Here is a 26878-nt window from a genome sequence, read left to right on the forward strand (position 1 = left end):
TTTATAAATGAAACACCAATTAAAATAGTGCTAACCCATGTTGTGCTGTTTGCTCTTTAAATTACAACACATAGACTTATGAAAAGATTATTTTTAAAGGTACTACTGCAACTTAAGGTTAAAAAATTTCATATTGTATGTATTTCTGAAAAGTGAACTGAATTTTTAAAAATCAAGCTAACTTGTCATATAAGAACATAGGGAAATATCAATAAGCTGACTTCACCTTCTTCCACACCTTTGCCCTGATGTCGTCTTCACATGGGAGCTCTGCTAGCACTGAATCCCTTCTTACACAAACAGAAAAGTGCCTCTGTAGAAAACAAAAGGAGGTTGAAGTCCAGTGCTCTACCTAAACCAGGTTATAAACTATACTTTTGGTTGGTGCAGCCTGTCTACTAATGTCAATGTAGAGCATTAAATTCTAAAACTTTTCCTATTTTTCACTATTATCACAATATTCCAAAGATTACTCAATTATTTCAGGAAAGAAGAGATGTACAGATGATCTTTGCATGAAGAAATACATTAACAAATGTGCAGACTATGTTATTAAATATCTATTATAGAATGGTAATTCACTGAATTTTTACTGAGTCAGACAATTTAAAAATTATCAAATACACTTTATTAAAAATAACTAGAAAGGGAGTTTAAATATTTCAGTAAATAGGATATAAACATGATTTTAATGAACAAATCTAATATTGTTACTAAGAACAAAATCAAGCCAAAATGGTTTTAAAACTTTAATCTTTGTACTTTGTACTTTGGTCCAACTGAGTCACAAGAACTCTATTCTTTGGTCTATGAGGTCACATTTAAGTAAAAACTAAAGTGGAAGGAGGTGGGAGAGGTGGGAGTGAAAGGAGTACAGAAAAAGGAAACTGGGATATATACTTTCAAATTTAAGAAAATTAAAGTAGAAAGAATTACCAGTAAACATTCTGACAAGAAGAGTCCATGTGCTATACTAATTTTAATTACTACAAACCACAACGGAAAAGACACTGAATCACCGGTGTGCTTGGATCATTGGTGAAGAGAACCAAGTCTGTTTATCACCCTATTTGTTATAATCACATTTTCAGGAAAGACAGCTTTATGAAAAACCTGATAACATAATATCACATGTCCAATTAAACGTACTTGGAGCTCCTCCCCCATCACACACCAACAAATTCACTCTTCTTCAAATAGCATGGGGAGAATTAGTGATTTAAATGGGCAGATGTGAGTCTTTGATCATTCCCATAGAAGTACGACTACTATGTCATCTTTCTTTTCTGGCGAAAGAAGTTGGTCATTTACCGGTAAAGTGTTAAGGAAAAAGAAAACGTGAGTCACTATTTGCTAAGCAGATGTCAACAATGAATGAAGAATTCAGTTAGTTGTACCAAAGGAACATCGACCTCTAACTGCAAAGAGCTATTTTGGTTGTTTTACATTTTGTACCTAAATAGCATTTGTGAATATTAGTAACATGCGAAAGAAAGTAAAGAATCTCCAATGGAACTCTAATAATGTTTGCTCTGTATACACTCTGAATGTTATCAAATAAGGGCTATTATTTAACACAGCACTTGAAATCCTAAAGCATATTTTCAAGCTTTGACTCGCCGAGTGTGACCCAGAAACTTTACTCCAGTGACATGCTGACATTTCCTATTTGGGTTTATTGCCTCATGGTCCCAAGGTAGCAGTTGGCACTTACAGCACATCATGAGCTCATTTCATAACGGAGGCAACAGGTTTTGAGAACAAAGTTCACTCTGTACTAAGTTGCTGTCTTTATCAATGAAAGAAAAAATGTTTCTAGGAAACCTCAACTAGGCTTCTCTGACCTATTGGCAGAAGTTACGTGTGAGATGCTCAAACCTCATATGACCGGAAGTGGAGATGTAGGGAAGCCTCAGCTGTTAGGCCAGCAGGGTGTGGTCAAGCTGAACAGAAGCAAGCGAAAGAAACCTCTTAAAACAGAGCAAGGTAGCTGTAACTGTCTGGGCCTTGGCATATCAAAGGGCAAGAAACATCTGCTTTTTAGAAAAACAGAAATAATTTGAAAAATCCTAGAAAATGTGGAGTACCCAGTCCTGCCAGCATCCACTCCTGTGAGCATCCATACCTGTTAGCACTCATTCCCGTGAGCATCCACTCCTGTGAGAACCCACTTCTTTCGCCACTCACTCCTCTGAGCACCAGGTAATGACGTCTGTTTTTAGCTGCTTGCTAAGATATCTGTCACTCAGTATCCCTGGATGATAACAACATATCCCTGGTGAACAAAATATTCAGTGATATTATTCTGCTTGCAACAATAAAACTAAAATATCTCTCCATATAATATTTATGCCTTTTATAATCACACCCCTTATTTTCTGTTTAAGTAATTAGTTTATGATCAAACAGATACATATGAGGTACTCATGGCATATGTCAGTCAGAGATTCCTCTACAGTCCAGTGCAGTAAGAAAGAAATAGTGACTTCCATGTCTATGTAATTAGCTGGGTGATGGCCTAACCTGTTCTCCAGTATTCTATTAAAGCTTTCTTGTCTTCTTGCTAATGTTAGATCTCTCATAATCAAATGCTCCACGGCGGATGTGCCTATCACAGCATTCTTACTCAACTCTCCAGCCATGTGATACATGATGCTTAATGTTTCCCAACTTGTTAAAAATTCTTGTTTAACAATCAGTTGTTTTGTCACTTTTGAAGCCCTTGGGATATTGTTTTTAAATATCCTCTGGATGATAACTATTTTAGAAGGATTATTTCAAGTCAAGGCAGCATGCTGATGTCTTGAATGGAGACAATGGTTAGTTTACCTTAAGTCGAGGTAACAATCTTATTTTCCTTTTTATCTTTGAAGACTAGTTACCTGCCATAAAGCCTAGATGTCATATCTGCACTGTTGCAGTTTAGATCAATAATTATCCCCACTGGTTTCAAGGAACAATTTTCTAAGAATTATGATTAGCAACTCAGTATAGAAAAAAAGTGTCATATTAAACACTCTTGTTGATAATGTGTGTGTGCATAGATGAGAAAGAAAGGGTTAAAACTTCAGAATGTTGTAAGTGTGGCTAATCAGAGCATAATCAGCACATGAACGTGGCCAGTGGAAAAGCAACATCACTATTCCCTTTCTACAGATAGAACTAATGTCCTTTACAGAATGCTCTGTGCTTTGAAATTTAAAACAAAATACTGTGTATGACTGAAGAGCATTTCCCAAGACATACTAATACAATGGGAACTAAAGTGAATAAGATTCTCTTCAAATGATCAATTTTCCATGAAACATAAAAAATAAAATTTCTGGCCTAAGTGATTTTATTTTTGAAACAAAAATATGTTGAAGTTCTTCATTAAGCTTCAGTGGAGAATACGAGGATGTTCACATTGGTAAAAACAGGAGATAATCCATTATAATAAACTTTGTTATCAAGGATTCTGTGAATGCTCTCAATTTTGTTTAAATCCCTTGAAAGCAGGGCCTTTTCTTATTTTATTCTTCTTTGTTTCCTCTGTCTGTTGTGCAAACTCGTTTATAGTACAGACTTAAACTTTTATGCAATAACTGGTGATTTCGAATGAGGATTATTCTGATAATGCTATATACGTAGAATGTGGAACTTAGGATAGGATAACTCATAAATTATCAGAGATCTGCAGAAAGCAGATTTACAAATGAATGCCAATAAGACAGATACATGTCCTATGCTTTCTTTAATAGCTTAAAGTGGCAAATATCTTTACAAGTGCAATGCAGTTTAATAGTGTAGCATATGTCATAGGATTTGTAAAGTTAATGAATTCTGTATTGTAAGACTTGGCTTCAGCATCACACCTTTGGGGAGTAGTTTTAGATGACTTATGCTTTAGTTAGTTATCATGGCCATGTTGTCTGCATCTGCTGAAATGAGGCAATGTTTAGTGTGAATAACACTGAGTGTATTCAGCGTAAGTGGGCTTCACTTGACCATGAATAAAGCTGCAGAGGTACACAGTAGGAATTCATGATAATAGATTTCTGAGTTGTCCTACTGGAGACCACTGGTGGGAAAACAGGAACTGGAGCATCAGAGACTAAGTGTGAACATAATGAAGCCAATGGCAAAGAAATTAAAGCAGAGGTTTATAAATTTGTGTTCTTACTGACCAGACCATGAGGATGCCAATTCTCCACTTCCTATGAAACTGTAATTATTAATTGTTCCTTTTGTGGGTATGATGGCGAAAAGTCTTTTGGTTGTTTTAATTAATTTTCGTGATTTATGCATTTAATCAGAGATGAATTAGCCACACAAGTTTATTTATCTGTAGATTTCTTGTGACCACTGAAAATTATGGAGGTAGGACTGGTTCCTCTTCATTTTCTAGACCATTTGTTATTAATGACATTTCAAATATTAACAGTGAACACTTACAAGCTGTCTCTTGTGTATACTTATAAAGGAGAGTCCCAATAAATGCTCATTATATTTTAATTAAAGAGTGCTTTCATAAAAATTGTGTTTTTCTACGCTTTATTCTTTAAATACAAGACCACGTTTTTTCTAAAGTCAAAAAGGTTATCTACAAGTTTCCTAAGGAAAGCCATTTCCCTTTATACTTTTTTTTTCTTTTTTTTTAATTTTTTCATCTTTCTTTTTTTTTATTTTTTTTTATTTTTTTTTTATTAACTTGAGTATTTCTTATATACATTTCGAGTGTTATTCCCTTTCCCGGTTTCCGGGCAAACATCCCCCTCCCCCCTCCCCTTCCTTATGGGTGTTCCCTTCCCAACCCTCCCCCCATTGCCGCCCTCCCCCCATAGACTAGTTCACTGGGGGTTCAGTCTTAGCAGGACCCAGGGCTTCCCCTTCCACTGGTGCTCTTACTAGGATATTCATTGCTACCTATGGGGTCAGAGTCCAGGGTCAGTCCATGTATAGTCTTTAGGTAGTGGCTTAGTCCCTGGAAGCTCTGGTTGCTTGGCATTGTTGTACTTTTGGGGTCTCGAGCCCCTTCAAGCTCTTCCAGTTCTTTCTCTGATTCCTTCAATAGGGGACCTATTCTCAGTTCAATGGTTTGCTGCTGGCATTCGCCTCTATATTTGCTGTATTCTGGCTGTGTCTCTCAGGAGCGATCTACATCCGGCTCCTGTCGGTCTGCACTTCTTTGCTTCATCCATCTTGTCTAATTGGGTGGCTGTATATGTATGGGCCACATGTGGGGCAGGCTCTGAATGGGTGTTCCTTCAGTCTCTGTTTTAATCTTTGCCTCTCCCTTCCCTGCCAAGGGTATTCTTTTTCCTCATTTAAAGAAGGAGTGAAGCATTCACATTTTGATCATCCGTCTTGAGTTTCGTTTGTTCTAGGGATCTAGGGTAATTCAAGCATTTGGGCTAATAGCCACTTATCAATGAGTGCATACCATGTATGTCTTTCTGTGATTGGGTTAGCTCACTCAGGATGATATTTTCCAGTTCCAACCATTTGCCTACGAATTTCATAAACTCGTTGTTTTTGATAGCTGAGTAATATTCCATTGTGTAGATGTACCACATTTTCTGTATCCATTCCTCTGTTGAAGGGCATCTGGGTTCTTTCCAGTTTCTGGCTATTATAAATAAGGCTGCGATGAACATAGTGGAGCACGTGTCTCTTTTATATGTTGAGGCATCTTTTGGGTATATGCCCAAGAGAGGTATAGCTGGATCCTCAGGCAGTTCAATGTCCAATTTTCTGAGGAACCTCCAGACTGATTTCCAGAATGGTTTTACCAGTCTGCAATCCCACCAACAATGGAGGAGTGTTCCTCTTTCTCCACATCCTCGCCAGCATCTGCTGTCACCTGAGTTTTTGATCTTAGCCAATCGCACTGGTGTGAGGTGAAATCTCAGGGTTGTTTTGATTTGCATTTCCCTTATGACTAAAGATGTTGAACATTTCTTTAGGTGTTTCTCAGCCATTCGGCATTCCTCAGCTGTGAATTCTTTGTTTAGCTCTGAACCCCATATTTTAATAGGGTTATTTGTTTCCCTGCGGTTTAACTTCTTGAGTTCTTTGTATATTTTGGATATAAGGCCTCTATCTGTTGTAGGATTGGTAAAGATCTTTTCCCAATCTGTTGGTTGCCGTTTTGTCCTAACCACAGTGTCCTTTGCCTTACAGAAGCTTTGCAATTTTATGAGATCCCATTTGTCGATTCTTGATCTTAGAGCATAAGCCATTGCTGTTTTGTTCAGGAAATTTTTTCCAGTGCCCATGTGTTCCAGATGCTTCCCTAGTTTTTCTTCTATTAGTTTAAGTGTGTCTGGTTTGATGTGGAGGTCCTTGATCCACTTGGACTTAAGCTTTGTACAGGGTGATAGGCATGGATCGATCTGCATTCTTCTACATGTTGCCCTCCAGTTGAACCAGCACCATTTGCTGAAAATGCTATCTTTTTTCCATTGGATGGTTTTGGCTCCTTTGTCAAAAATCAAGTGACCATAGGTGTGTGGGTTCATTTCTGGGTCTTCAATTCTATTCCATTGGTCTATCTGTCTGTCTCTGTACCAATACCATGCAGTTTTTATCACTATTGCTCTGTAATACTGCTTGAGTTCAGGGATAGTGATTCCCCCTGAAGTCCTTTTATTGTTGAGGATAGCTTTAGCTATCCTGGGTTTTTTTTATTCCAGATGAATTTGCAAATTGTTCTGTCTAACTCTTTGAAGAATTGGATTGGTATTTTGATGGGGATTGCATTGAATCTGTAGATTGCTTTTGGTAAAATGGCCATTTTTACTATATTAATCCTGCCAATCCATGAGCATGGGAGATCTTTCCATCTTCTGAGGTCTTCTTCAATTTCTTTCCTCAGTGTCTTGAAGTTCTTATTGTACAGATCTTTTACTTGCTTGGTTAAAGTCACACCGAGGTACTTTATATTATTTGGGCCTATTATGAAGGGTGTCATTTCCCTAATTTCTTTCTCGGCTTGTTTCTCTTTTGTATAGAGGAAGGCAACTGATTTAATTGAGTTAATTTTATACCCAGCCACTTTGCTGAAGTTGTTTATCAGCTTTAGTAGTTCTCTGGTGGAACTTTTAGGATCACTTAAATATACTATCATGTCATCTGCAAATAGTGATATTTTGACCTCTTCTTTTCCAATCTGTATCCCTTTGATCTCCTTTTGTTGTCTGATTGCTCTGGCTAGAACTTCAAGAACTATATTGAATAAGTAGGGAGAGAGTGGGCAGCCTTGTCTAGTCCCTGATTTTAGTAGGATTGCTTCAAGTTTCTCTCCATTTAGTTTAATGTTAGCAACTGGTTTGCTGTATATGGCTTTTACTATGTTTAGGTATGGGCCTTGAATTCCTATTCTTTCCAGGACTTTTATCATGAAGGGGTGTTGAATTTTGTCAAATGCTTTCTCAGCATCTAATGAAATGATCATGTGGTTCTGTTCTTTCAGTTTGTTTATATAATGGATCACGTTGATGGTTTTCCGTATATTAAACCAGCCCTGCATGCCTGGGATGAAGCCTACTTGATCATGGTGGATGATTGTTTTGATGTGCTCTTGAATTCGGTTTGCCAGAATTTTATTGAGTATTTTTGCGTCAATATTCATAAGGGAAATTGGTCTGAAGTTCTCTTTCTTTGTTGTGTCTTTGTGTGGTTTAGGTATAAGAGTAATTGTGGCTTCGTAGAAGGAATTCGGTAGTGCTCCATCTGTTTCAATTTTGTGGAATAGTTTGGATAATATTGGTATGAGGTCTTCTATGAAGGTTTGATAGAATTCTGCACTAAACCTGTCTGGACCTGGGCTCTTTTTGGTTGGGAGACCTTTAATGACTGCTTCTATTTCCTTAGGAGTTATGGGGTTTTTTAACTGGTTTATCTGTTCCTGATTTAACTTCGATACCTGGTATCTGTCTAGGAAATTGTCCATTTCCTGAAGATTTTCAAATTTTGTTGAATATAGGTTTTTATAGTAAGATCTGATGATTTTTTGAATTTCCTCCGAATCTGTAGTTATGTCTCCCTTTTCATTTCTGATTTTGTTAATTTGGACACACTCTCTGTGTCCTCTCGTTAGTCTGGCTAAGGGTTTATCTATCTTGTTGATTTTCTCAAAGAACCAACTTTTGGTTCTGTTGATTCTTTCTATGGCCCTTTTTGTTTCTACTTGGTTGATTTCAGCTCTGAGTTTGATTATTTCCTGCCTTCTACTCCTCCTGGGTGTATTTGGTTCTTTTTGTTCTAGAGCTTTTAGGTGTGCTGTCAAGCTGCTGACATATGCTCTTTCCTGTTTCTTTCTGCAGGCACTCAGCGCTATGAGTTTTCCTCTTAGCACAGCTTTCATTGTGTCCCATAAGTTTGAGTATGTTGTATCTTCATTTTCATTAAATTCTAAAAAGTTTTTAATTTCTTTCTTTATTTCTTCCTTGACCAGGTTATCATTGAGTAGAGCATTGTTCAATTTCCACGTATATGTGGGCATTCTTCCCTTATTGTTATTGAAGACCAGTTTTAGGCCGTGGCGGTCCGATAGCACGCATGGGATTATTTCTATCTTTCTGTACCTGTTGAGGCCCGTTTTTTGACCAATTATATGGTCAATTTTGGAGAAAGTACCATGAGGAGCTGAGAAGAAGGTATATCCTTTTGCTTTAGGATAGAATGTTCTATAAATATCCGTTAAGTCCATTTGGCTCATGACTTCTCTTAGTCTGTCTACATCACTGTTTAATTTCTGTTTCCATGATCTGTCCATTGATGAGAGTGGGGTGTTGAAATCTCCCACTATTATTGTGTGAGGTGCAATGTGTGTTTTGAGCTTTAGTAAGGTTTCTTTTACGTATGTAGGTGCCCTTGTATTTGGGGCATAGATATTTAGGATTGAGAGTTCATCTTGGTTGATTTTTCCTTTGATGAATATGAAGTGTCCTTCCTTATCTTTTTTGATGACTTTTAGTTGGAAATTGATTTTATTTGATATTAGAATGGCTACTCCAGGTTGCTTCTTCTGACCATTTGCTTGGAAAGTTGTTTTCCAGCCTTTCACTCTGAGGTAGTGTCTGTCTTTGTCTCTGAGGTGTGTTTCCTGTAGGCAGCAGAAAGCAGGGTCCTCGTTGCGTATCCAGTTTGTTAATCTATGTCTTTTTATTGGGGAGTTGAGGCCATTGATATTGAGAGATATTAAGGAATAGTGATTATTGCTTCCCGTTATATTCACATTTGGATGTGAGGATATGTTTGTGTGCTTTCATTCTCTTTGTTTTGTTGCCAAGACGATTAGTTTCTTGCTTCTTCTAGGGTATAGCTTGCCTCCTTATGTTGGGCTTTACCATTTATTATCCTTTGTAGTGCTGGATTTGTAGAAAGATATTGTGTAAATTTGGTTTTGTCATGGAATATCTTGGTTTCTCCATCAATGTTAATTGAGAGTTTTGCTGGATACAGTAACCTGGGCTGGCATTTGTGTTCTCTTAGGGTCTGTATGACATCAGTCCAGGATCTTCTGGCCTTCATAGTTTCTGGCGAGAAGTCTGGTGTGATTCTGATAGGTCTCCCTTTATATGTTACTTGACCTTTTTCCCTTACTGCTTTTAATATTCTTTCTTTATTTTGTGCGTTTGGTGTTTTGACTATTATGTGACGGGAGGTGTTTCTTTTCTGGTCCAATCTATTTGGAGTTCTATAGGCTTCTTGTATGTCTATGGGTATCTCTTTTTTTAGGTTAGGGAAGTTTTCTTCTATGATTTTGTTGAAGATATTTACTGGTCCTTTGAGCTGGGAGTCTTCACTCTCTTCTATACCTATTATCCTTAGGTTTGATCTTCTCATTGAGTCCTGGATTTCCTGTATGTTTTGGACCAGTAGCTTTTTCCGCTTTACATTATCTTTGACAGTTGAGTCAATGATTTCTATGGAATCTTCTGCTCCTGAGATTCTCTCTTCCATCTCTTGTATTCTGTTGGTGAAGCTTGTATCTACAGCTCCTTGTCTCTTCTTTTGGTTTTCTATATCCAGGGTTGTTTCCATGTGTTCTTTCTTGATTGCTTCTATTTCCATTTTTAATTCCTTCAACTGTTTGATTGTGTTTTCCTGGAATTCTTTCAGGGATTTTTGCGATTCCTCTCTGTAGGCTTTTACTTGTTTATTAATGTTTTCCTGTGCTTCCCTAAGTGTGTTCATGTCTTTCTTGAAGTCCTCCAGCATCATGATCAAATATGATTTTGAAACTAGATCTTGCTTTTCTGGTGTGTTTGGATATTCCATGTTTGTTTTGGTGGGAGAATTGGGCTCCGATGATGGCATGTAGTCTTGGTTTCTGTTGCTTGGGTTCCTGCGCTTGCCTCTCGCCATGAGATTATCTCTAGTGTTACTTTGTTCTGCTATTTCTGACAGTGGCTAGACTGTCCTATAAGCCTGTGTGTCAGGAGTGCTGTAGACCTGTTTTCCTCTCTTTCAGTCAGTTATGGGGACAGAGTGTTCTGCTTTCGGGTGTGTAGTTTTTCCTCTCTACAGGTCTTCAGCTGTTCCTGTGGGCCTGTGTCTTGAGTTCACCAGGCAGCTTTCTTGCAGCAGAAAATTTGGTCTTACCTGTGGTCCCGAGACTCAGGTTTGCTCGTGGGGTGCTGCCCAGGGGCTCTCTGCAGCGGCAGCAACCAGGAAGACCTCTGCCGCCCCTTCCGGGAGCTTCAGTGCACCAGGGTTCCAGATGGTCTTTGGCTTTTTCCTCTGGCGTCCGAGATGTGTGTGCAGGGAGCAGTCTCTTCTGGTTTCCCAGGCTTGTCTGCCTCTCTGAAGGTTTAGCTCTCCCTCCCACGGGATTTGGGTGCAGAGAACTGTTTATCCGGTCTGTTTCCTTCAGGGTCCAGCGGTGTCTCTGGCAGGGGTCCTGCCGCTCCTGGGCTCCCTTTATACTTTTATATCAATCTTTATGCAGACCATATTTTCAAGAATGGTTTAATGTCTTCATTCTCTTTAGACTGCACATTTTAGTAGTACTATTTTTGTCTATGTGAAGAGTCAATACATCAGCATTATTTCAGGGGACAATATGATTATTAACTGATTTTAAAATGCTACTTCTTTCATTAACATAATATTTATTTTGTTCAGAATCAGGGCTGGGTCAGTGATAGGGCTCACTGGTTAGTGGTACACAGGCCTGGAGCTTCAGTTCCTGACATAGATTTCTAGATTCCACAAGGAATCTGCAGAAAACTGACCTCCTCTGACCACATGGATGCTGAGGCATTCTTGTACACATTCACAGACACCATACACACAAAAATCTAATTACATGATTGATTTTTTTAAAAAGGAGTTCACTGTCTTCTTTCTTCTATAGGCATTCCCGAAGCTTCTTTTTATCTAACGACTTTATTGGAGAGGAAGGCTCTCAATTGTCTTTTAAGTATTCTTTTCTGTAAAAATTATCAAAGGCTCCCGGTATTCAGCTCAAATTATAATCACCATAGTGTAAGAACAATAAAGATCTTCGGGAATTTCAAGCTGTACTGAGCCCTCCTCTTAATAGAGCATAGTAACCATGAGATCATGTGAAATGTATATGGTGATGAGCGACATCTGTATTATAGGTTTTCAAACACTGACATTTATGAGAGCACACACTGATCCTTTCACCCACAGATGCCTGCTTTGTTTGCTGTGCTGTTCCTCATCACCCCACAATGAACGCAATATGATTTTTCACAAGCAATGCGGCTAGCCAACAAAGAAAGGGAAAGAAAAAATTAGTTACTGAGAGCTGAACATGAGCCTGGATGTGTGTAGCATTTAAGATGGAGAGAGCAAAATAGAGAGAGAACAAGACCAGGGCCTAAATGAAGACTTGGAGAGAATAACAATATGCCTAAGAAAAGCAATGCTTAGTAAATCACACTGTAGGGCTTGCAGGAGTATGAGCAGGAGGATCGCTGTGGGTTTGAGGCTGAACTGTGCTGCATAATGGATTTCAGGGCACCTTGGTGTCCTAGCTCATAAAATCCAAAGATCTAATCCCCACAGCATGTAAAGATAGACAGAGACCCACATTCGTTTTCAAAGCTAATTTCTTTAGAGAATACTTTTCTTCATTTCTTAAATAGAAATAGAAAATTGATTAATTGTAACTGTTAAAATATTGTTTGAAAGAATAAAAAGTGTTGTGTTTTATCATTATTTTATTTGTTCATAAATCAGGAAACACCGTCCTTTCATGATCATTATTTTCGGATAGAAAAAAGGCAAAAACCTCATGCTTGAGACTTTATAATTTGCTACCACAATTAAAATTTTTTTGTCCAAAATATCTATAATATAGTATTATCTAGTATCCAATTTTCCATTTAGATATTCTAAATAAACCTTCTGGTCTCTGCCTGTGCTCAGAGCAGACCCAGTCCCACAGCTCTCTATACCCAAATCCCATAGGGGAGAGAGCTGGATTCTCAGAAGTGTGGACAAACCTGAGAGCTCAGAGGAGACAATTACTTTTGCTCACATTCCTGGCCCAAGAGGAACCCACCTAGAGCCCTCTGGACACAGGAACCTAGCAGTAGTAAGAGACAGATCCTTCTGGGTCTCTGACTGCACCTAGAACTGAAAGCCAGTCTCCAGGAGCTCTGACATAGCTGAGAACAAAGGTAAGACAAGAACTTCTGCTCCTAGGAACCTCCTGGAGCCCTCAGGACACAGGAACTCAGAAGCAGTCTGGGTCCTTCTGGTTTCTGCCTGTGCCTGGAGGTGACCCTGTGACACAGCTCTCTGTACTCTTATGCTGCTGGGAGAAAACCAGTTTCAAGGAGTGCTGACATACAGGCTAACAGGACAGTCACGCCACTGTCAGAGATAGCAAGGCCAGCTAACACCAGAGACAACCAAATGGTAAGAGGCACACCCAAGAACCTAAGCAACAGAAAACAAAACTACCTGGAATCACCAGAGCCCAGTTCTCCCACTAAAACTAATACAGGATATCCAAACACATCAGAAAAGCAAGATTTGGATTTAAAATCACATCTCATGGTGATGACAGAGGATTTAGGAAGGACATAAATAACTCCCTTAAAGAAATCCAGGAAAACACAGGTAAAAAGGTAGAAACCCTTACAGAGAAAACACAAAAATTCCTTAGAGAATTACAAACAAACATAACGAAACAGAAGGAGGAATGGAAAAAAAATCAAAGATTTGAAAATGTAAGTAGAAACAATAAAGAAATCACAAAGGGGACAACTGTGGAGATACAAAATCTATGAAAGTGATCAGAAGTCATAGACCCAAGCATCACAAATAGAATTCTGGAGATAGAAGAGAGAATCTCAGGGGCAGAAGAAAATGTAAAATGCAAAAAGTTCCTAACCCAAAACATTCAGGAAATCCAGGACACAAAGAGAAGATCAAACCTAAGTATAGGTATGGAAGAGGGCAAAGACGCCCAAAATAAAGGGCCAGTAAATATCTTCAACAAAATTAAAGAAGAAAACTTCCCTAACCTAAAGAAATAGATGTCCATAAACATACAAGACCCTACAGAACTCCAAATAGATTGGACAAGAAAAGAATTCCTCCCTTCACATAATAGTCAAAACACCATATGCACAAAACAAAGAAAGAACATTAGAAACACTAAGGGGAAAATGTCAAAGTAACATATAAAGGCAGACCTATCAGAATTACACCAGACTTCTCACTAGAGACTATGAAAGTCAGAAGATCCTGGGCAGATGCCATACAGACCCTAAGGGAACACAAATGCCAGCCCAGGTTACTATATCCAGCAAACCTCTCAATTAATATAGATGTATAAATAAAGATATTCCATGACAAAATCAAATTTACATGATATTGTTACACAAATTCAGCCCTACAAAACATGATTGATGGAAAACTCCAAAACAAGGAGTGAAACTACACCCTAGAAACAAATCCAAAAGAAGAGAGACAAACATAATTCCACCTCTATCAACAAAAAATAACAGGAAACAACAATCACTATTCCTTAATATCTCTTAATATCTCTTAATATCAATGGACTCAATTCCCTAATAAAATGACATAGACTAATACAATGGATACATAAAGAGAATCCAGCCTTTTGCTGCATACAAGCAATTAATCTCAGTGACAAATAGAGACACTATCTCAGACTAAAAGTCTGGAAAACAATTTTCCAAGCAGATAGTCCCAAGAAACAAGCTAGGTGGAGTAGCCATTCTAATACCGCATAAACTCAACTTTCAACCAAAAGTTTCAAAGAATGTAAGGAAGGACACTTCATATTCATCAAAGGAAAAATATACCAAAATGAATTCTCAATCCTGGATATCTGTGCTCCAAATGCAATAGCACCTACATTCATAAAAGAAACTGTACTAAAGCTCAAAGCACACATTGCACCTCACTCAATATAGTGGGAGATTTCAACACCTCACTCTCAGAAATGGACAGATCATGGAAACAGAAACTCAACAGAGACATGGAGAAATGAACAGAAGTTATGAACCAAATGTATTTAACAGATATTTATAGAACATTTCATCCTAAAATAAAAGAATATACCTTCTTCTCAGCAGCTCATGTTACCTTCTCCAAAACTGACCATATAATCGGTCAAAAAACAGGCCTCACTACCCAAACACTATACATGGACTGACCCTGGGCTCCAATCTCATAAGTAGCAATGATTAGCCTAGTAAGATCACCAGTGGAAGGGGAAGCCCTTGGTCCTGCCAAGACTGAACACCTAGTGAATGTGATTGTTGGGGGGAGGGTGGCAATGGGGGGAGGATGGGGAGGGGAAGCCCATATAGAAGGGGAGGAGGAGGGGTTAGGGGGATGTTGGCCCGGAGACCAGGAAGGGGCATAACAATCAAAATGTAAATAAGAAATACTCAAGTTAATAAGGATAAAAAATACTAATTAATGATAAGTGAAAAAAAAAAAAAAACCACGGGCCTCAACAGAAACAAGAAGATTGAAATAATTTCATGAGACCTATCAGATCACCATGGACTAAGGCTGGTTTTCAATAATAAACAAAATGACAGAAAATCCATGGAAGCATATGGAAGATGAACAATGCTCTACTCAATGATAACTTGGTCAAGAAAGAAAAAAAGAAAGAAATTAAAGAATTTTTAGAATTTAATGAAAATGAAGGCACAACATACCCAAACTTGTGGGAGAAAATGAAAGAAGTGCAAAGAGGAAAACTCATAACTCTGAGTGCCTCCAAAAAGAAATAGGAGAGAGAATAAATTAGCAGCATGAATGCACATCTAACAGCTCTAGAGTAAAAAAGAGGCAAATACACCCAAGAGGAATAGATGTCAAGCAATAATCTAACTCTGGCCAGAAATCCACCAAGTAGAAACAAAAGAAACTATACAAAGAAGCAACAAGACCAAGAGCTGGTTCTTTGAGAAAATCATCAAGAAAGATTAACCCTTAGCCACACTAAACAGAGAACACAGGGAGAGAATCCAAAATAACCAAATCAGAAATGAAAAGGGAGCTATAACAACAGAAACTGAGTAAATTAAAAAACAAAATCAGATCTCATTGCAAAAACCTGTAATCATCAAAACTGGAAAATCTGGAGGAAATGTACAATTTTCTTGCCAAATATCAGGTACCAAAGTTAAATCAGGATTAGGTAAACCATCTAATCAGTTCTATATCTCCTAAAGAAATAGAAGCAGTTATTAAAAGTCTCCAAACCAAAAAAAAAAAAAAGCCCAGGATCAGATGGGTTTAGTGGACAATTCTATCCAACCTTCATAGAAAACCTAATACCAATACTGTCCAAACAATTACACAAAATAGAAACATAAGGAACACTATCCAATTCCTTCTATGAAGCCACAGTTATGCTTATACCTAAACCACACAAAGACCCAACAAAGAAAGAGAACTTCAAACCAATTTCCCTTATGAATATCGATGCAAAAATACTCAATAAAATATTCGTAACCCAAATCCAAGAACACATCAAAACAATCATCCATCATGATCAAGTAGGCTTCATCTCAGGGATGCAAGAATGGTACAATATACAGAAATCCATCAACGTAATGCACTATATAAAGAAACTCAAGGACCAAAGAAACCACTTGATCATCTCCTATGATGCTGAGAAAGCATTTGACCAAATTTAACACCCCTTCATTGTAAAGGGCTTGGAAAGATCGGAAATTCAAGTCCCATACATAAACATAGTAAGAACAATATGCAGCAAACCAGTAGTCAACATCAAACTACATGGAGAGAGACTTGAACAAATCTCACTAAAATCTGGCACTAGACAAGGCTGCCCACTCTCTCCCTATTTGTCCAATATAGTACTCGAAGTCCTAGCCAGAGCAATCAGACAACAAAAGGAGGTCAAAGGGATACAAATTGGAAAGGAAGGAATCAAAATATCATTATTTGCAGATGATATGATAGTGTACTTAAGTGACCCCAAAAGTTCTACCAGAGAACTCCTAATTAAGTCAGATCAACAACTTCTGCAAAGTGGATATAAAATTAACTCAAACCAATCAGTAGCCTTCCTCTACTCAAAGTATAAACAGGAAGAGAAAGAAATTAGGCAAACAACAAGTTCAGAACACCCATGACACTATCCACAGATCACGTGAAGCTTAAGAAGAAGGAGGACCAAAGTGGGGATGCTGAAGTCCTTCTTAAAAGGGGGAACCAAAATATTCATAGGAGGAGATATGGAGACAAAGTTTGGAGCAGAGACTGAAGGAGTAGCCATTCATAACCTGCCCCCCCTGGGGACCCAGCCCATATATATACATCCACCAAACCTAGACAATATTGATGATGTCAAGAAGTGCAGACTGACAGGAGCCTGATATAGCTGTCTCCTGAGAGGCTCAAACTTGAAGTTAACCATTGAACTGAGAACATGGTCCTCATTGGAGGAGTTATAGAAAGGATTGAAAGAGCTGAAGGGGTTTGCAACCCCATAAGAACAGCAATACCTACCAGGGACTAACCCACTACCCAAAGAGTACACATGGGCAGACCCATGGCTCCAACTGTATATGTAGCAGAGGATGTCCTTGTTGGGCACCAATGGGAGGAGAAACACTTGGTTCTGCCAAGACTGGATCCCCAGTATGGGGGATGTCAGGACATGGAGGTGGGAATGGGAGGGTGGACACCTTCCTAGAAGAAAAGGGAGGGGGGACCAGATAGGGGGTTTATGGACGGGAAACCGCTAAAGGGGTTAACATTTGAAATGTAATTAAAATATCCAATAAAATAAGAAAAGAAAAAATTTTAAATAAAATGTGTGGTTGTTCTATTATTATACATATATGGTTTTCTTCCTCATTTGAATAATTTTTTTCAATAAAAGGTAAAATGTAACTTTTGAAAAAATCTAATAGATATTCATGGCTAAGTATGTTACAATATTAGCCACTTTAATCACACAGAACAGATTTTTATTATTAAAGAAACTTTAAGTAACAGAGCAAACTGATGTTAGTAAAACTACCAATTTTTACAAAATAGATGTCATAGCACTTAGTCACTTAATTAAAAAAATAATTATCTTTCTCAATCTTTCTTCCCTCTGTCTCTCTCTCTCTCTGTGTCTCTTTCTGTGTCTCTGTCTCTGTCTCCCTCTCTCTCTCTCTCTCTCTCTCTCTCTCTCTCACACACACACACACACACACACACACACACACACACACACACACACACACACACACACACACAACCAGCTAGTTCCTAAAGAGTTTTCAGCAGTGCTCTGTGTTTGAAAGTCCAGTTCACAAACCAAGGTTTGCAAACTTTATGATGACACTCAATCCAGAAGAGCAGCCATTAGTTATTTGCTATGAACTGAAGAACAATGGTATCTGCTTCTTAAATAAACATGTTTCCATTTATACTGAAATCTACATTTATGAAGAAATTTTTAAAAAGAGAAAAATCATTACATTTATTTGCTGGCTTCCTTCCTTCCTTCCTCCCTTTCTTTCTTTCTTTCTTTCTTTCTTTCTTTCTTTCTTTCTTTCTTTCTTTGTTTTTTCCTACCTTTCTTTTTTCTTTCTTTCTGTCTGTCTGTATGTCTGCTTGTCTGTCTTTCTTCCTTCCTTCCTTCCTTCCTTTCTTTCTTTCTTTCTTTCTTTCTTTCTTTCTTTCTTTCTTTCTTTCTTTCTTTCTTTCTTCCGGTTTGTCTGTGAAGTACATTCATTTCTCTTTGCACCTTATGAAGAAGACAATCTTTTACTTTTTAAGTGAAGACTTTTTAAGTGAAAATTTTAGAAGAATGTTATTTCAGGTGAAGTCTTCTGAGCTTAGTGATTTAGCTCCATTTAAATCATTGGCACAGGAATGTGAAGGAAAGAAAACAAGTATTACCCATAAGGATTTATTCTTTCACATTTTTAATATAAAGGCTTCCTCAATTTCAAATGCTATATTTCATATTTATTTCAGTGAGTCCATTTTCACATTTTCATTTAAGCAAGCATAAAAATTAATGCCTACATTTGATAATTCCTCCCTTTATTTAGTGTGGCTCTTTCATGAAAACAAAGCTGTGATAAAATTCTTCAAGAATCCAAGTAATTATTAGTTCCTTGAAGTGTGATTTTTGAGGCAAGGACAGAATGAACCATAATTAATTGATGTTATCTGATGTATTTGTTGGTAAATTCTCAAGTATTATTTTTCCTCTACTGAGAGATATTATTACTAAAGTTTATAAAAGTATTTTATTTTCATAAACATCTTCAACAAAGATTTTTAGCAAGCTCAACAAAGAGTTTTGTTCAACAAGCTCAGAATAGCTGTTCTACAAAGAAGAATTTAAAGTTTGTCACCCACATGAGTTGGAGAGCTCTGTGCTGACTGAGAAGCATAAGCAACAATGGCAAGTACACTTATAATCAAGATAATAGTTAGCATGTACTCTGGTGACAACCTCTAGAGACTAATTTTTAAAAGAACACTAAACAAAATTAACTATTTATAGATCACTTTTATCGTTAGTTTACAGGTAGAGTATGGCTTCTTAAAATTACTATGATTTTCAGTCACACTATTTACCATTTACCAATCGTGAAAATCTCAGTCACTCTTTTCTCATGCCTTACATTTTTCTGCTCTCAAACATTTGCTTAAATTTTGTAGTTTGTCAGAATGATCAACTTTTACTAGAGATAAACCATTTTTCTATTTAAAATGCTGAATATGCATATCATAAAAATGAAGGTCATAGAATTACTAGAATCAACTTTGGTTGTGAAAACCAAGTGTTTTCTGAGAATTGTGACATGTGACAGTTAAAATGTGTGAGTTTTCACAATTAATATTACATTGTCTAGTATCCTAAGATATAAATAGATAGATATAGATATTTGGTATTTAATCCTCCATGAATCAAAAAATAAAGGCTGTCAGTTATGATGTGTTGATAATGAGGAGGGTTTTTTCCTCAATAACATTTCTTTAACAGTTTCTAAAAAGTTGCTATCCAATCCATTTTAACCCCTGGCCCCTTTTGTGTCTTCAGACTCTGTCTCTGATACAGACACAAGACTTTTAACTTAGCACAGACATGGAATCCACCACAGAATTGTGATGTCTATGCTTGGTATGAAACTTGCAAAGGCAAAATGATCTCACTCACTAATAAATACACATTATTCCACAGATTTGAAGGAACATTGTCATACATAACAACCTGATGGTTACCATACAAGCTGACTACACCATAGCAACCTTGTGAAAAACCACACCACAATGGTACATAAACAGAGCCTTAGAAAACCAAGAGCTAATTGAGAGGAGGACATTTGTTATTCAACTATCTCTCTTTCAGTATACTTCAGAGAATATCCTCATTAGTGCATTTCATAATATTTTTACATATTTTCCTGTGTCATATGTATTTCCTGTACAGTATTCTGCAATTCCCAAAGCAATAATTTCGTTTGGAGAATATTTTTATGTTTTTCAATTCAGTGGCTACAAGAATAGCAACAGCATACATCTTTATTTCTAACCAAGTTTGACATTTAGAGTATGAGTTAATTCTCCCAAAATATCTACTATTCGACAAACTCATTGGGAAGAGACTTGCTATTTTCTAATGTATGTATCAATATATATAAATATTCATAAAGGTTTTTGTATATATTTTCAACATTATAAAACTGGGAAAGGTAAGTTTGCTTCTAAAATAACAAATATCATGATGAATATATTTCTAATTAGTAAATGTCAAAGATCATCAAAAAGTTCACTATGCTATAAAGTGTTTAAAAATCTATTTATTGTAAACACACTACACAAGAAAGATGAGCAACAATGCTCCCTACAGGGAAAATGGCATCTGAGGAGACATAAAATTTTCACACAATAAAATCATAATTATGGCATCATCGGGTCATAATGTAAGGTATTGTTTTCTTTTTTACTTTTTGCACTTTTAAATAGTTTATTTTATAGTTTGAGATTAATATAATTACATCACTTCTTCCATCTCTTTCCTCCCTTCAAACCCTCCCGTATACGTCTCCTTGCTGTTTTTCAAATTCATGTTCCCTATATTCATTGTTGTTACATATATGTGGGTATATGTTCCTTAATCTGATAGTACACATTGTACATTCTCTATAGTTGTGGTCATTTGAATGTTTGGCTCATAGGTTTCCATATATGTTTTTGTACTATAAATGTGAATGACTGGTAAGCCATCCCATTTGTGTTCTTTTGCATACAAAATTCTACAAATTAACTTCTTCAGTGCCTGAATAAAGCTTTATAGAAGAATGAATATACTGCTTTCTCTCATTAGGTGATTTGAATTTCTGTATCTGGTTTTATTTGCATGTCTCTGTGTGTGCACATGTATGTACAGTGCCTATGACTGTCAGAAGAGGGTGTTATATGCCTTGGTTCTCAAGTCCAGGTAATAACGGGTACTTAACTGGGTGCTCACACCAGACTTGGATCTTCCACAAGAACAGCAAGCTCTTTCCCTTGCTGAGACATCCCTCTAGCAAGTTTATATCTTTGAACTGACATATTGACCTTGCCAGAGACAGTGTACTCTACAGGACTCTTTTATTACAGCAATAATCAGAACAAATTATTAAGTATGCTTTTTAATAACCACTGAGCGTGGAAAGACTGACTTCCTGCTAACAGTGTGAGCTGCAGAAATGACACTCAGCTGAAAGCTGACGGTTCCTTAAACACACATGTAGAGTCCCTAGTATCAGATGAGCTTGCACTTTGGCTCAAAGTCCTGAAGACAAGTCTGCAAGTTTGTTTCTTTTAGATAAATAGCTACATCAAGCAAGAAACAAAATTGCAAAAATGTCTTGTATGTGGCTTTACATCTGATTTATTTTTCATCCTTTACTTTAAAAATAATTGAGGGATGTTGTTTGTTTTTTGTTGTTTGCTTTGCTTCATTTGTTTTTTGTTTGTTTGTTTGTTTGTTTGTTTGTTATTCCTTTTCCCCACAATATCGCTTTGCCTGTCCTGGTTTCCCCAGTGTAGGTCACATGCTAGAATTCTACAACCATGGTCATTTTATTTCAAGTTCTTTTAATTTCAAATATGAGCACCTTTTTTTGTGATTTGTAGCTTTAATTACATGACATGTAAATCAGTATAGAGGCATTTTAAAGTTTCGATTGTATTTATTAAAAAAATAAAACCATATGTTATCAAGAGGGATGTCTAAAATATTAGTCAAACCTTTAGGGATTCAAAACATCAACACAGAGAGCAAGAAGTCCTTATGCACACAGATGGAAAGTTGAACACGTACTTTTCTCCTCAAAAGAATGACAAGATTAACGATTCTTTCTGGATTGCAGGGAATGAATGGAGTTTAGAACCTAGTAATCCTTTGCTATGGGTTGAGGTAGCCACTGCATCTATACTTTGTAACTTATCACAGATCCTTTTGCCAAAAATATTGCACAGTGCTTCTAGGCCACAAAACTGATCCTTATGAGTGATGTCTCTTGTACTTTGTAACAGCCTAAGTGACTTCTGAGTTATCTTAGTGCCAGACCAATCCTGATGCCCACAGACATTGTGTTTACCACAGTCATCCTCCCTAGACCCTCAATGTGGAGCACTCTCCATGAGACTACAGTATCCATCTGTGTGAAAGGAGCTAGATGTGGGTTGTAAAGAATTTCAGTATGAACGTGTCTTACATTTACTGTGCACTAGAGACTGAGTTCATTGTTATCAGAAAACGTTTTTCCCAAAATTGTGCTGTGTTTAAATATTTTGAAAATAAACCAGTTGGTGTCAGACTCTCAGATTTGCCTAGTACCAGTTACCTAAGTCAGGCTGAGCACACTTTCTTTCTAACCTGACCCAGACATTTGCCTGCTGACCAAAAAGCCTGCAGGGACCTCTGACACTCTGGGTTCTATGCCATCCACCTGAGTGAGTCTGAGGAAATGAGATGATTATCAAAAACTCTGAATTAATCAGCATCCGAATACAGCCACTTATGGTTCAAAGTCACACAAGTGCTAATTCTCTGTTTTGTAATCTGTATCTCTTCAGGCCACAGCTATGTTGGACAGAGTAGGTATGATCATTGTATGAGGAGTTCAGGGTGTGACAAGCGGCATAAAATATGGTGCTCTAAATATACATAGCCATACATAATCCCAAATAACAGAATTACACAGAGAATATTGGCAGTCAAGCTTAATTTTAATTAAGATACTGTGATTGTGGGAGAACAGAATAATTTGCATAAATTTGAAATAGGCCAAAACATAGAAAAATATAAATATATTTGAAGATTGATCATGGAAAGAAATATATTCCATTAAATTGGATATTTTAGTATCAGTATCCAATGTAAAGTTTTTTTTCAAATTAATGTAATCAGGGTACCTATTAACTGCTATCAATAATCCAATACAAAATTGACAAAGTCTCAGCCATTTGATATCATTGAGATATATTAAAGTTTTCTCAAATTATGAAAATATTTCTTAATATTTTTAACACTTGAAATCGTTGATACTCATAACAATATGTACCACTTGTATTTGTAAATAAAATAAGGTCTAAGTCTTAAGCTAAGCAGAGGTGTTTGAAAATAATATGATAATTATTTTCCGGATAAGGGTCAGTTAAAATGACTTATGAGTTGTACTCCAGGGTGTAGAAAATGCATGATGACAAAATGTGCTAGTATTTAGACATAAACAGAAATACTTGTGTAACAAACACCACGCAGCATCCTGTGCTCCATTTGGGGTTCCCCTAAGTCAAAAATAGATATTCTGTGACTTTTATCACCCACATTCAGTGTCCAGTCACAAAGTTGTTTTAATTGCTTTAAAGTTTCAATTTATAGCTACAGTTTATCTATCTCCAGAAATTTCACCAAAAAAAAAAAAAAACCAACACAAAATTTTATCTGTTAGCTATGTACAGCCTAACATTTCAGACTCCACTCTTTTTCAAGCATTGCTAGTATCTCCTTAGCAGTCATGTGTCCTTTGTCATGCTGCTGTGCCTAGGTCTCTATGGCCCTGTGTGTCTGCGTTTTAAGTAGTCCTTTCCAGCTTTTTAAATAATAGTCTTTTAAAGATCTTTCACTTGTTTTGGTTAGAGTTTCCCTGAGACATTTTATATTAACTGTGGTTGTTGTGAAAGGAAGGAATTGTTTCCCTAATTTCTTTGTCTCCTGTTTATCATTTGTATCAGATCATACTAGAAAAATCTATAGTCAACAAAACTGGAAAATCTAGATGAAATGGATGGTTTTCTAGACAGATACCACATACCAAAGTTAAACCAAGAGCACGTAAACTTTCTAAGGAGGTCCATATCCCATAAGAAAATTGAAGAATTAATTAAAATTTTCCCAACCAAAAAAGCCCAGGGCCAGGTGTATTTAGTTCAGAATTCTTTCAGACCTTCAAAGAAGACTATTCCATAAAATAGAAACAGAACGAACACTACCTAATTCATTCTATAAATTACTCTGATACCTGAATTACACAAAGACCCTACCAACAAAGAGAACTTCAGAATAAAGTTGCAAAAATACTCAAAAAAATTTTTGCAACCCAAATCCAAGAACACATCAAAACCATCATTCACCATGATCAAGTAGGCTTCATCTCAGGGATACAAGATTGGTTCAATAAACGAAAATCCATTAACTTAACACACCATATAGATAAACTTTAAGAAAAAAAACACATGATCATCTCCTTAGATGGAGAAAAAGCATTTGACAAAATACAACACCCCTTCATGTTAAAAGTATTGGAGAGATCAGGAATTCAAGGCCCATACATAAACATAATAAAAGCAATTTACTGCAAACCAACAGCCAATATCAAATTAAATGGAGAGATACTTGAAGCAATCACACTAAAATTGGGGACAAGACAAGGATGTCCACTTTCTCAATATCTATTCAACATAGTACTCAAAGTGCTAGGTAGAACAATAAAACAATGAAAAGATATCAAGTAGATTCAAATTGGCAAAGAAAAATTAAAGGTATCACTATTTGCAGATGATATGATAGTCTACATAAGCGACACCAAAAATTTTACCAGAGAACTTCTTCAGCTGATAAACAACTTCAGCAAAATGGCCAGATATGAAATTAACTCAAATAAAGGAATATTATATTTCTAATAACCTCAAATGATAAGTTAGTCACACATAAAATTATAACATAATGAATTATATATGGAGCCACAACTTGCTTTCTGAAAGACTGAGGGTGGGAAGGAGTAGGAGTAGGCGAGGGAAAGGAAAGTCTAGAGAGGAGAGGAGGACAGAAGAGTAAGAAAAAACTGAGGGAGGGAAAATCCTAAGTGTGTTGTCAAGTAGGAACTCATCTCTCCTCTAGTGTCCAGATTTCTACCTACAAATAACCACTTTCTTACTCTTTTATCTTCTTTCTTTGGTGGTGTGTGTGTGTGTGTGTGTGTGTGTGTGTGTGTGTGCCTGTGTGAGCTTTTCTGTGCATGTGTGTGTGCATATGTGTGTGTGTGTGCCTGTGTGAGCATTTCTGTGCATGTGTGTGTGCATATGTGTGTGTGCACGTGCACACATGTACATGTGTTGTGTATGCATGTATGTGATTGTGTGTACATGTGTGTGGACATACATGTTATTTGTGTGTCTCTGTTCTTTAACCTACATTTTTCACAGTAGCAGATAAATGGATTCCCATTCTATGTAGTGTTTTTCTGTTTTTGTTTCTGCTGCTTGTATCTGCTTTTGAGGAAGTTCTGCTTTTCAAGTAATCCTAGTGGATTAGGTTTAACTAAAACTTGAGATTCCACTTTTTAAGGAATAACTACGGGGTCCACAGCTTTTATTAAAGTTTTCCTTGCGAGCATTACTTCATTTAGGAATTTTATTTTGATATGAAGATGCTTAAAAATTAGGATATGAAATTGAAATGATTGATAGTAACAAAGAAAGAAAGCATTGAGGTCAGAAAACTAACAATGTAGAGTGGAGAAATGTGATTTGAAGTTTTTAATTTTCAAAATAGAGTACAAAATATTCCCAGTGTGGAATATTTGTCCGGTGTACTTAGCCTGTATCTCCAAAGGTAAATAATGGGACAGTTTATTATCAATTTCAAAACTGAATTGCTTTAAGCGCATGTACTCTTAAAAGTTATTTCTGTATAACTGTCAGACATCTATTAAAGCTGTTAAATATAAGTTTATTCTCACTTCAAAAAAATCTTATTAAAGGTATCTTTCTCTACAAAGAAAGTAAAATTTACTGTGAATCTTTAAATGAAAGTCAGGAAATACTAACATATCAAAATAGATGTTGCAGAATTCTGGACTTCCCTTTTCATTGCTCCTCAGATCTCTCATTGACATCAAAATTGAATGACTGGGTCTCTATTAATTTATACTTTAAAATAAAACACACACTGACACAACCATTCCTTTCAAAGTAAAGTTCTTCCTAGAATGTATTTCCATGTTGTCCAGAAGGAAAGAGTATTTTGCTTTAAGATATAGAAATAATAGAATGCTTGTACCAATTTCAAAATGTAGCAGAACTCGTATGTAAATACATAAACTCACTCATTTCCATTAAAAATAAATGGCAAAGCCTTGTACATCACAGCTGCCAAATGGAATTTTTCAGAGCTGTGCCTCTGTGCAACATTTCATCCATCTTCTTGATGGGCTTAGAAAGATTTATACCTGGAATTGAATGTAGAATGAGACAAGGTAAAAAAGGAAAGCAAGGGTGCTAAAAATGCTAATAACCAATAGAAAGCATCTAACAGCTATCATGTTGAATTGTGGGACGAGCATATGTATTGATTAAAATATTTCAGCAAGATATATGGAGACTATAAAAAGAATGCATTTATGTGGTAGGCAGCATACAATTAAAATGTCTCACATAAATAAGTTACATTTTGTAAGAAATCAGTTTAAAACTTCCAGGAGCACAACTGTGAAAGATTGTTAGCTCTAGTGAATTGTTTAGGAAGTGTTTTTTAATTAAATCAAGATCCAAATCCAATATTAGATCACAAAGAGAATAGACAAGCACTGATAACCTATTTCTTTTACATTTTAAGATCAAGAGAACTATCCACTGACTCTCCTTGATTCTCAGTGTTGGGAACGATGTACTGGGAGGGTTTCTCTAAAAGTACACTTCATGTAGTCCTAATTATAATTTCCAGAAAAGAAAAAGGTCACAGGTAACATTAGGGCTGAAAACTTACAATCTGTGTCTTAACTCTTTTAACTGCCAAGGAATCATACTTAAGAAGATAGAAATGTGGAAATAATGGGTGCTAAGTAGGTAGAGTCAAAATAAATTCCCACATACGCAAGTGTGC

At 36.6% G+C, this 26878-nt stretch overlaps 1 protein-coding gene across 4 annotated transcripts in view; it reads right to left on the reverse strand.

Annotated features, from left to right (window-relative positions):
* The window catches only part of Cntn5 (contactin 5), a 1231995-nt gene that overhangs the window by 1124658 nt on the left and 80459 nt on the right, over window positions 1-26878 (reverse strand). The window lies entirely within an intron of this gene.

Source organism: Rattus norvegicus, chromosome 8, assembly GCF_036323735.1.
Source record: "Rattus norvegicus strain BN/NHsdMcwi chromosome 8, GRCr8, whole genome shotgun sequence".
NCBI lineage: Eukaryota > Metazoa > Chordata > Mammalia > Rodentia > Muridae > Rattus > Rattus norvegicus.